This window comes from Simochromis diagramma, unplaced genomic scaffold (genome assembly GCF_900408965.1).
Source record: "Simochromis diagramma unplaced genomic scaffold, fSimDia1.1 OVJJ01000451.1, whole genome shotgun sequence".
Lineage (NCBI taxonomy): Eukaryota > Metazoa > Chordata > Actinopteri > Cichliformes > Cichlidae > Simochromis > Simochromis diagramma.
Genome location: NW_024387276.1, coordinates 21,791 through 34,261, shown reverse-complemented (window position 1 = coordinate 34,261; position 12,471 = coordinate 21,791).

Sequence of the window (12,471 nt, the reverse complement as noted above, 5' to 3'; positions counted from 1 at the left end):
TATTTGTGACTAATTTACAAAATAAAAAAAAGACTTTGACATTTCAGAAAAATAAGACATTTCTAACTGACTTCAAACTGTTGAGCTGTAGTGTAGCTGTAGTGGAAGTATGAGGACAGGGAGAGACTGTTAAAAAGTTATGAGCTGTCTTGCTGCAGAGAAAGTGGAGTCTGTCATCCTTGAAAAGCTCCCAAGATAGGCAGCTGGCAGGGTTGAATAATGCTCTGCCTCTGTGGTCAAGTACAGACATAGGCTTTAAGCAACCATGAGCCACTGATAACATGTGGCTCAAGAGTTGGGAGTTCGCCTTGTAATAGTAAGGTTGCCGGTTTGAGCCCCGGCTTGGACAGTCTCGATCGTTGTGTCCTTGGGCAGACATTCTCCCATTGCATGCTGGTGGTGGTCAGAGGGCCCAGTGGCACCAGTGTCCAGCAGCCTCGCCTCTGTCAGTGCGCCCCAGGGTGTCTGTGGCTACAATGTAGCTTGCCATCACCAGTGTGTGAATGGGTGGATGACTGGATGTGTAAAGCACTTTGGGGTCCTTAGGGACTAGTAAAGTGCTATACAAATACAGGTCATTTACCATTTTGTTTTAATTATAAATTTACATTTGCTTTAACGTAGTATTACATGAGGTTTATCAGTAATGTTTTCACAGATGGTAATTTTGGGGGTTTTAATGAATCATTTATGGTAATTCACTCATGATGTGTTAGGAAATGTCTACACAGTTATACATGGCATACATAGTAACAATCACTCCTGTATGGACAGATCACATGGTTATAAACCAGGTACAAATTTGATTTAATGCGATTATAAATCAAAAACTGGAATGATCCATCACAAACCTTGCAAAGTTACTGTTGTTAATCTGCACAATGATTTTGGTTTGTGCTGATGTTTGGAAAAAGGTTTCTTGACTGACAAATTGGTGGTTACCCAGAACCCTGTCCCAGCCTCCATCTTCATCACTATCAGCATGTTGACTCTGGGGTGAGGGTTGTGCAAAATCCTTTCACTGCTATGATTCCATTGGAGTTTAACTGCCAAACAGTTAAATTTATTTCTGTATTTCAATAAATCATGTTCGGTTTTTCCACATGATCTCTCCTCATTGAACTGTTTTTTTTAGATAAGTTTCAAGCCATGTAAGCAACAATACCGAAACCAAAATAGTATCATCAGAAGCGAGAAAGTGTCTGGACCAGAGATGGGCAGTAATGCAGTAATCTGATTACTTTTTTTCAAGTAACACGTAAAGTAAGGGATTACTATTGCAAAAAAGGTAATTAGATTACTGTTACTTTCCCGTGAGCACGCTGCGTTACTGCATTACTAAAACCGAGAATGTCAATCAAGTGTCAACAATGGATAATATAACGAGTGTGGGAGAGAGTATGAAATGTGCAGCGTTTAAAGCGTGGAAGTACTGACCTTAGTTTGAGTTTAATTCCGTAAAAAGTGACAAAAACATTAGCGTCCGCTGTTCACTGCATGGGAAGAAAACTTTTTTTACAGCTGAAAACCCCCCTAAACTTCCAAACAAGCACCGAGTGCGCTACCACGGGAATGTGAAATTCACAGAGAAACTGCCGGATCCTTCCACTGACCGCTGCGGCACACCTGTACCAGGGCAAAACCTCCGCCTGCCCCACTCCTGTTATACAGGTGAAAACAGAGCAAACAGGACTGCTGAGTCTTTGACTTTATTCATTTCTGCTGTGTTTTTACTTGCATCTACGTGAAAGACTGAGTGTAAACACAAAAAAATATTTCATTTTATATGCTGGAACTGTCAGGGTCCTGGGTGTCCTGACCCAGCGCTTTAGTTTTTTGTGATTTTTATATTCTGTTCGAGTTCTCATGTGATTTATTCTATGGTTTCTAGTTTTGATCCCTATGCCCCTCATGTTCTCTCTGTGCCCCCTCTGTTCTGTGTAAGTCCGTGTTTCTTGGTCTGTGTCTTTGCATGTTTGGAGTTTCCTGTGTTTTTGTCACTCTGTATTGTGAATTATGTTCTCATGGTTGGTCTTTTGTTACTCCCTTGAGTCTAGTTTTCTTGTTTCCAGGATTTCCCTCTGGTAATATTATTATCTCTAGTCTTTTGGTTCTTAGAGTTCTCTGTCTTATGGTTATGTCTCTGTTTCTTAGTTGCTCCACCGTGTCAGTGTTATACTTCCTGTTTTACTTTGAAGGTCTGTGTCTCATGTGAGTGTATCCTACTTTGCTTCCTTGTTTCGTCAGTTCTGATTTTCCCCAGCTGTGCTCTCCTTCTGTGTCTCATTCCCTCGTTATTCCCCAGTGTATTTAAGCCCTGTGTTTCGGTGTTAGTGTTGTGTTGTCTCTCATGCTATGTGAATTGCCCTGTGTTTCGGCTAATAATTTCGTAGTGTAGTGTAGTGTAGTGTAGTGTAGTGTAGTGTAGTGTAGTGTAGTGTAGTGTAGTGTAGTGTAGTGTAGTGTAGTGTAGTGTAGTTTTGTATTGCCAGCCAATAAAGCTGTGATTTTGAGTTCATCCCTCGAGTCTGAGCGCCTGACACACAGCGCTTCCTGACAGGAACATCGGCGGAATGGGGGGTGGCTTACTGGGCTTAAGCCCAGGTCATTTTTTTCAGACGTCTTTTGGAGTGTAATTTGTTTCATAGTTAGATGACTGACTGACAACTGTATAAAACAAAAACTAAACACAATTTTCGAAGCACATAGCACACAGTAATAAATTCCCTTTAATTTTGGTATGATCCGAGCTCAGGCACTAGGCGACTGAGCACAGCACTTACGCCTGTGAGCGAGGGGGGAGAAGCTGCTCCCTGCGAGTTTGCTGCAGACTAGGAGAGCCTTAAAGTTTGACCAGGTACCAAAGCAAATCATTGGCAACTGTTCAAATAATGTAATATGACAATGTTTCACAAAAGATTGATATCAAACTGATCACTTGACCAATATTACGTTACTTACTCTTCGAGTGAATCAACAAATGGTGAAATGAAAAGCCGAACAACAACAACAATGCTTTCTTTTTAGAGAGTCTTAGCCTTACATGTGTGTTTATTTCATATTTTCAGTTGTTACCCCTCCACGGCTAAACAAACTCTCTAAATCGGTTTCAGATATGTACTGATGAACACAACAATGAACACAAGGAGCTTCTTTCCAAAGAAAAAACTCAGGTACATGTTATTTTATATATCTATGCTTTGTATGTTGTTCGGTATATTTCTATGCAAAACGAGGAATTTCAATTCACAGCAGTATATTCACAGCTGAAACCAGATATTTACATAAACTTTAGAGAGAAACATAAAACATTTTTTTACTGTTAAACATCAATTTAGAGTAAACTTGTTTTGTTTTAGATAATTAAATGTTGAAATATCTTTTGAATTAGTTAAATGTCAGAATAAAAAGAGGGAGCTGTCTATGTTTTATCACTTTCATCCAAATTTAGGAGTACATATACACTAAAGTTTATTGTTAATTAATAAGAAACTCCAGACGATTCCATTCTGAGCTAAAGAAGCTTCTGATAGGTTAGTAGAGTCCATGTGAGTAAACTGGTGGCACAGCTGTGGATGCATATAAGGCAAAACACAGAGCCTGTTTCTTTAACATGGGAAAATCAAGAGATGTCAACCAAAACACCAGGAAAGAATTGTGGAGCTCCATAAGTGTGGCTCAATTATGAATACATTTGGTGCCATTTACAGTTAAGAAATACAGACAATTTACTCTTAAATTTAACAAATGTGGGTTTTTTTTTATATTTATCAAAAAAACCCAAAAACATTTAGTCTGAATTGATGTTACAATTAAAAACGTGTTTGTGTTTTTTATCTGAAGAGTGTGTAAATGTCTGGTTTCAACTGTATATTTGATGATGTTGGTGTTTGGCTTGATTGTCAGCACAAAGAGGGAGAGAGAGGAACAGAGAGGGAGAGAGAGGACAGAACAGAGATGGAACAAGAGCAGGTGACACACATGTTAGTCAAATGGTTGTTTGCCCAAAACTCATCAGAACGTGTATCTAGTACCTAGAGTAACTTCTTAGATACCATTTGTTACTTTTCAAATTCTATATTTATTAAGTTTTGCAGGCTTGTTTGCACAACAAGGCTGAATAATTATATAAACTTCTCTGAATCTAAATAGTGGACTTTGGTAGAATTAAAAAATAAGTGTAGTGCAGGTCTATGATGATTTTTAGTGCTACTATCATCTAGTTTTGATTCTGGTTCTGTTTTGGTTAAGTCCTCAGTAGTCCTGATTTTGAACTCTTGTAGTCCTGTTTTGATTCCCGATCAGTTCTGGGTCTGTTTGAATTGGGGTTTAGTCCTCGTGTCTTGATACAGCCCTGATTTATTTCTGCCTTGCTGCTTAATTAAAAAAAACTAGTTTAAGGTGTCCTGCATATGTGATATATTTTTTTTCCTATATGAAGTCATTCTTTTTTGAACAAAACTCAAAACAGAGCCTAATAAATCTTTCAGTCATTTCTAACCCTATGTGCCACGCCTTCAGCATGGATGGCCTGAATAGTGGGACATTGTTGGGGTCTGTAGCCAGGTGAAATGGTTCAGGACTTTTTCCACTCTGTTCAGGCAGCTCTGTGGGTTGTGGTATTTTGATCCCACAGTGCTCTCGTATGTGTTGCTTAGTGGGATTAGCAGGATGGATACCACAGAACTTATAAGCATCCTGGAGCCTCTTCAGGTCTGCCTGATCAACCACTGAGAAGGCAGCAGAGAGAAGCTGGCAGAAGGTGCTGAAGAGAGGATGATGCTCAGAGGTGCACGCCTGCAAAAATTGCCTCAGGCAGGTCCAGTTTCACAATAATGTTGTTATTGTAGTGGGTTTGAGAGGCACAGCTGTTTGCCACTGGTCCAGATGTGGCCGCAGCAACAATAACAGGAGTAGTTTTCCAGGCATCCCACGATAGATTTTCACCAGGGATGCAGTCTGGGATCTTAAATGAACACAGCAATCCCTAAATGTAAGAAATACAAATATATGTAAGTATATACAATATTATGTGTGCACATCAAATTGATCTTAAAAAGAACAACTCAGTTAGTCATGAAGTTAGTAGGCAGTCAGTCGGGTAATGGCTGGACACAGAGACGCCACACCAGGCATGTGGGTCTCATAAGACCTGAACTCCTGTGGTTTATTTTCCTTACTCAGGAATTGTCTGATGGTCCTCTGTCCATGTGCTCCTGCCTCAGAATCCCAGACTGATTCTGTGGCATGGAGGTATGCCAGGTGAGCTCGCTTGTCCTTGAGGTGCCTGAGTTCATTTATTTGGTTTGCCATGTGTGCTGGAGATTTACCTTTCCACCTGAGCCCATCCATAACAGACGTGCAGATGGCCTTTTAGTACGTCAGAAAAGCAGGGAGAAGGTTGGTAAACCTTTTGGGCAGTTTCTCCAGCCATCGTGGATTGTCAGCAAACCAGTTCCTGCGACAAGCCCTGCAGCAGAGTCGTGAGGAGAGGATGAAAAAATGACCACTGGTGCCAACAATTACTCATGGCCTGCCCACACCAGCCAGAAACCACTTGTGGACGAAAGCAACCATGGAGACATGGCAAAATATAATTGTTTCTTAACCTGACCATGATAGCACTCTCAGGTTTCCAAAAAAGAGCCAGAAGAAATTTGGCGATGCTAGGTCAGCCACTGTATCTATGAGCTCAGGTTGTGGAGGGAGATGCCAGAGTGAAATCCTGTTCCCTGGGTGACGCACTGGTCGGGACCCAGGCCACAGTCCAAGATCCTGAAGCTCCGTCTTCATCCACAGCTTCTGATGTGGAAAACAATTCCAGCTGCTGAGGTCATGCTCATAACCAGGCACTGGAACTGCTATCATTAATGATCTATGCATTATGCAGATGTCTAACTGAACATCAACTGTTAATGAAAATAGAGAGGGATCAGGATTTGACTCAGGCCTTTCTGTTTGACTGACCTGTGGTCTCCTATAGTAGAAATGTAACCTCCTGTGGGAGGGGCACAGGTGACTTCATCTTCACACCTAAGGCTGCACCTACAGGTATAGTAATAGAAAAAGAGCAATATAAACTTTTTTACTCTAGACACAATAAACAGAACATTTAATTTTTATGAAAAACATTATAGTTGTTTTTCACCATCGGCTGATGATGCCTGAGCAGTTGTACTGGACGGTGGTATGGACAGCGCCGCAGATGGAACTACTACAGTTCATAATTTACACTGTATGTGAGTGTTGCTATTAGTAGGAACTCACACACTCGTACTCTTATTTCTCCTGTTTCTCACTGCAAAACAAAAATATTTATATGCAAGAGAAACGCGAAACCAAATCAATTTTAACCTCTGCTCACTAAATCAGGAGGAGCGGTATAAGTCAGTGAACAACATGCATTCAGGTGTTAGTAACTACTGCTAATTAATTTGTTTTTAATACATTCATAGAGAACAAAAACACATACACCCTTTGTGCTTGGTACCAATTCATAGTGGTAGATATCAATTCATATGCCTTAGGACAGTTAGCATAATGCCAGCATACAACTATACTACTCATCAGTAATGTTTGTAGGGTGAGTGCATTTTCAAAACAATTTGTGCAAACTGCACTACAACGTGGAATATTTGCAAAATCATGACTACCTCATGATATTTTGTCTCAAAAATTAACCCTATGAATATGTCAGCACCATTAGGATGAAATTATTGTGTCACCAACATGTTAACCTTAGACATATATTTTTAACAGCCTCTGTAAACTAATATCCTGGCTTGCTCGAGGCTGCAGTTTTCTCTGACAGTTTCAATCAAAATTAGAAATGCTACTGTGGGAGACTGAGAGAACTAATAGTGCTGCATGTTGTGCAGTTAGTTTACAAAACACGTTATTCATGGTTACATACAATTTTAGGCTGATGTGGGCCAAAGCCTAGCATAGCCTGTAACGTTATTATGACGGACACATGTTATGAGTGAACTTGGTTTTAAGTGTCTTACAGGTTTCTTTGAAAAATACGTTCTTATATTCAGGTTCTTCCTTTTTGCTGCCATCCTCCGCTCCTCCTCGCTGCGCAGGATTGCCGCTGCTAAAACTAAACAGAGCTCCCTGAAAGGCACAGCCAATCACATTGGCCATATTTGTCACATGATGTAGGACTCCAGTAGAGCAGCGGTCCCCAACCCCTGGGCCTCGGACCGGTACCGGTCCGTGAGTCGTTTAGTACCGGGCTGCGAGAGTTGAGGCTCAGGTGAGAAATGTATGGTTTTCAGGGTTTTCAGAGTTATTTTGTTATCGTTTTTATCGTTAACTTGGTTTTCCTGGGTCTTTTCACGTGTGTTATGAACAGTGTTGGGGAGTAACGGAATACATGTACCGCCGCTACGTATTTAAAATACAAAATATGAGTAACTGTATTCCGTTACAGTTACCGTTTAAAAAGGTGTTATTTAGAATACAGTTACTTTGCTGAAATAAATGGATTACACGGCGGTATTTTCCTGTTTCATATTGTGGCGGGTCAGGTCTGTTTGGGTTTTGTTTGACAGCTACGTTCTGTTGTTCCAGGTGGCAGCGTTAAGGTTGCCATGGTGACGCGCTCTCTCTGCGACTGTGTGTTTCCTGGGTGAGAGAGTGCTTTTTTGTTGTTGTTGTTGTTGTGCTAAGCTAATAGGCCTAAAGAATGTAGCCTTATGGCAGTGTAGTCTGTGCTGCAGGGAGAATGGACTGCCATACCCGTTATGTGTCTGTGAGCGCGAGGAGGGAGAAAAATGTGAGTGGAAAAGTACGAGCTGTCACCGAGCAGAAACAATAATAACCACTGCAGCCAAGAAGAGTGCCTGACGAGCTATTAAGACTTGACTGTACACTGTGTTCGTGTTTTCCTCCAAAAGAATAAGTTCCGTTGGAGCAGCCTTTCGACGCCTCTCCCTGTCTCTATTTTTTCGGCTACGAGCCCGACACAGAACCGACATATTAGCCAGAGGTCCCTTTACTACGGTTCGGAGCCGCGGACCTTCAGTAATAGTAATAAATCACACAGCAATAGTACATTCATGCAGTTGTAAAAAGCATGATAATATATTAAGTAATCCAAAGTATTCAGATACGTTACTCTCATTGAGTAACGCAACGGAATACATTACAAAATACATTTTGGGGCATGTATTCTGTAATCTGTAGTGGAATACATTTTAAAAGTAACCTTCCTGTCATGGTCCTGGGCCATGTTGGCCCAGTATTCTTAGTTCTCTTGTATTTTTGTATTCAGTTCCCTGTTTAGGTTCTGTTTCCTGAGTTGCCCTGTTATGTTGTTCCCTGTGTGCTTTCCCTTTGTGACTCTCACCCCCTGTGTGCCCCTCTATGTATTCATGAGCCCTTGTCCCCTTCGTGTTTTATTCCATGTTTCCCCCAGCCTGTTATGTCTGTGTTCTCCCGTGCTCTCTCCTCCTGTCTGAACCTCTGTGTACTTCCTGTTTTACTTTGACAGTCTCTCGTCAGTATGCGTCATGTTGTGTTCACTCCTGCCCTGTCTCGTTATGATTATCTGTGTCAGCTGTGTTCCCCGTGTGCTCCCACTTCCCTCGTTAACCCTCTGTGTATTTATGTCTGCGTCTCCCTCAGTTCTGTGTCGTAGTCTCCCTCATAGCTGCGTGGATTTCCCTGTGTCTCTCTGCAAGTGTTAGTTATTGTTCCCGGTTTAAGTTTTGTATTTCTTGTGATCTGCCTTCCAGCATTAAAGCTGTGATTTTGAGTTTATCCCCTGAGTCCGTGAGTTTGCATTTTGGGTCCTCATCCTGCCTACCACACAGCTATCATGACACTTCCCAACACTGGTTATGAATAAATCTTCTTTTTTTCGGTACTAGGTACTAGTTTTATGTTGTTGTATTTATCCGTGACACCTTAAAGGCCGGTCCGTGTAAAGATTGTCGGGCATAAACCGGTCCGTGGCGCAAAAAAGGTTGGAGACCACTGCAGTAGAGAACGTAATTTAACTCTTTCTGCACCGCTAGGTGAATGAGACGCTGACAGATCGTGTTTTTCTTTCTGTCGGTTTGTTTACTTTACTCAAAGAGATCAAATTATTGGTGGGGACATGTCCCTTCCATCCATGCCAAATCTACGTCCTTGCTGCATAGCCATCTTTTTAAAAGGAGAGACCAAAAGCCATAATGCACAGCAGTAACTTCAGCAAAAATCAAACACAGCACAAACTCCTCAAATCCACCGTCAAGCATGCTGGTTCAATTGCGGTGATTTGAGCTTGTTCTGCAGACACAAGCAATAAGCACCTTGCAGTCCACGAACTCCTCTGTATGCCAAAGTTTTCTAGAGTCAAAGTGTGAGGCCGTCTGTCCAACAGCTAAAGCTTCTCCGAAATTAGGCCATGCAACAGGATAATGAGCCCAAGCACAGCAGCAAATCTACTGCATGGAAGTCCAGACCTTAAGCTGACAGAAATGCTGGGTATAAAATAGACTTGTAGTCAAGACTGCCTAATCCGAGACCAAGACCAAGACCAAGTCGAGACGAGACCAAGACCGAGACAAAAAAGTCTTTAAACTGCAGCCAGATGCTGCTTCGTTTATGGGTGTCTAGCATATTTATGTGTTTTTGCTTTCGCACAGCCCTCCTCACCACTGTCTACTGTCTCACTCACTTACTGAGAGGACAGATGCACTTGACTGTCACGTCTCTCAACCTCTCTGTTTTTCACACAATGATATTATCCTATATCCTCACATGTGATTGGCCATAATATGGAGGGATTGAAGCTTAGCTCAACCACTGTGTGAGAGATGAGCAGTGAAAGCAAAAAAAAAAAAGCGGGGGTAGAAATGACTGATAGATTAATAGGCTCTGTTTTGAGTTTTGTTCAAAAAAGAATGACTTCATATAGGAAAAAATAAATATCACACATGCAGGACACCCTTAAACTGTCCTGCATTAAACTTATTTGTTAACAAATTTAACAATAATTTTTTTATATTTATATATATTGATTGTGCTGACAATCAATATATATAATATATAAATATAAAAAACTTATTTGTTAACTTTGGTATTTTGTATTCAAAACTGAGCCACACTTATGGAGCTCCACAATTCTTTTCCTGGTGTTTTGGTTGACATCTCTTGATTTTCCCATGTCAAAGAAACAGGCTCTGTGTTTTGCCTTATATGCATCCACAGCTGTGCCACCAGTTTACTCACATGGACTCTACTAACCTATCAGAAGCTTCTTCAGCTCAGAATGGAATCGTCTGGAGTTTCTTATTAATTAACAATAAACTTAGTGTACATATACTCCTAAATTTGATGAAAGTGATTAAAATAGACAGCTCCCTCTTTTTATTCTGACATTTAACTAATTCAAAAGATATTTCAACATTTATTTATCTAAAAAAAAACAAGTTTACTTCTAAATTGATGTTTAACAGTAAAAAAATGTTTCTATGTTTTCTCTCTAAAGTTTATGTAAACATCTGGTTTCAACTGTGAATATACTGCTGTGAATTGAAATTCCTCGTTTTGCATAGAAATATACTGAACAACATACAAAGCATAATATATAAAATAACATCTACCCGAGTTTTTTCGTTGAAAGAAGCTCCTTATGGCCATTGTTGTGTTCATCAGTACATATCTGAAACAGATTTAGAGAGTTTATTTAGCCGTGGAGGGTAACAACTGAAAATATGAAATAAACACACATGTAAGCTAAGACTCTCTAAAAAAAAATCAGCATTGCTGTTCGGCTTTTTATTTATCCATTTGGTTGATTCACTTGAAGAGCAAGTAACGCAACAAAGTGATCAGTTTGATATCAATCTTTGTGAAACGCTGTCATATTTACATTATTTGTACAGTATGAATGATTTGCTTTGGTACCCTGGTCAAACTTAAGCTCTCCTCTGTCTGCAGCAAACTCGCAGTGAGCAGCTTCTCCCTAGGGGTGGTTTTTAAACAATCGATTTATCGATTAAAATCGATTCTGGCTTGGATAACGTGATATCGATTCATTAAAATCCTGAATCGATTTTTTTGATATAAATGTATTTTGCCCAAAAATTCCAGAATCTCAGGTGAAACGTCACAAAATTTTGACAACCACCAAACATTTAAAACAGTAAATGAGAGCAGGTACACGGTTTCTGCACAAAGACGTAAACACACAGCGCGGACCTGCCGAAACATCAGAATCAGTGCGATGTCGCTGATTCTCACCCGACAGCACGGACACGGTCGGGGCTGAAAGCAGACAGCTCGCTGATTCTGATGTTTCAGCGGCTCCGCGCTTTGTGTTTACGCCCTTTTTGCGCTGATTCTAAAGCTGTTAGTTTGATGTCTCTCCAAACGATATTGACCGAACCAGCAGCAAAAGAAGATCCAAACTAAGCTTCACATAAACATTGTCATGGACTCCCTCTTACTTTTGCTGTTTTGCTTCCACCACAATAAAATCACACTTCAACACAGCTCGCTCTCTCTCTCTGTACTTCAAAAACAGTTTCCCATCTAAAAATCTGTTTTCTGCATTATTCGCTTGCTTGTTACGCACAAGACTACCGTTGTTTACAGCGCTGTCGACTGATGTTTTTTTCCCTTTTACTTACTTCCGAAAAGAAAACCTAATTTCTGCTGTTCAATAGGCTTCTGAACAAATTTAAACTTTTTAAAATTATACAAAATGCAAAACGGTTCGCTTAAGGATATTTCGCCTGCAGACTGGAGCAGCCAGGGATCAAACCAGAAAACTTTCTGATCAAAAGCTGACTTGTGCTAAATCCTGAACGGCAGCTACCCCATTTTAGCCATTTAATGAATGTGCCATTTAATCTTGGCTGCAGCCAAGATTAAATGGCACATTCATTAATTACAGAGTTACGGATTGTTACATGGAACTCAAAAGAAATGTTGAACCCATCTCGTGTCCTGTGTCTTCTATAGCTGTCTGTACTTTTACTTCCAAAGTTCATCAGCAAACAGTTTGCAGGCCTCTAATTATCAGGCTGTACTCAAGTGCTTGAATTCAACCTAAAAGCTGTGCTGTCATACAGAACCAAGTACCCTCCGCGGAAACTATAGCTAATGTCACAACTGGATCTGATGAGACAGCTATGATTTCTGGACTCGAAGTAAATAATCCTAAATCAATTTATACAACATCAGTTTGTTTGTTTTGCTTTCATAACAAATAGTTTGAGCCATATACAAATACAGAAGTGACAAAAGGAAACATATTTACAATCCAAAGTCAGACTAACAGTTTTCAGTAGCACAGTCTTTTATTTACAGTCTGCTTCTCCTGGTGGTAAACCTCTATCACATGTTTGGATTAAAATTAGGCCTATATAGCTGCTGGTTCCATCTTAAGCAATATGTTAAAAATACTAAATTCTTCATTGATTTGAGCTGTGGGGTTTGCTATACACTGGCAGAAAATTGTAGAGTAAATGG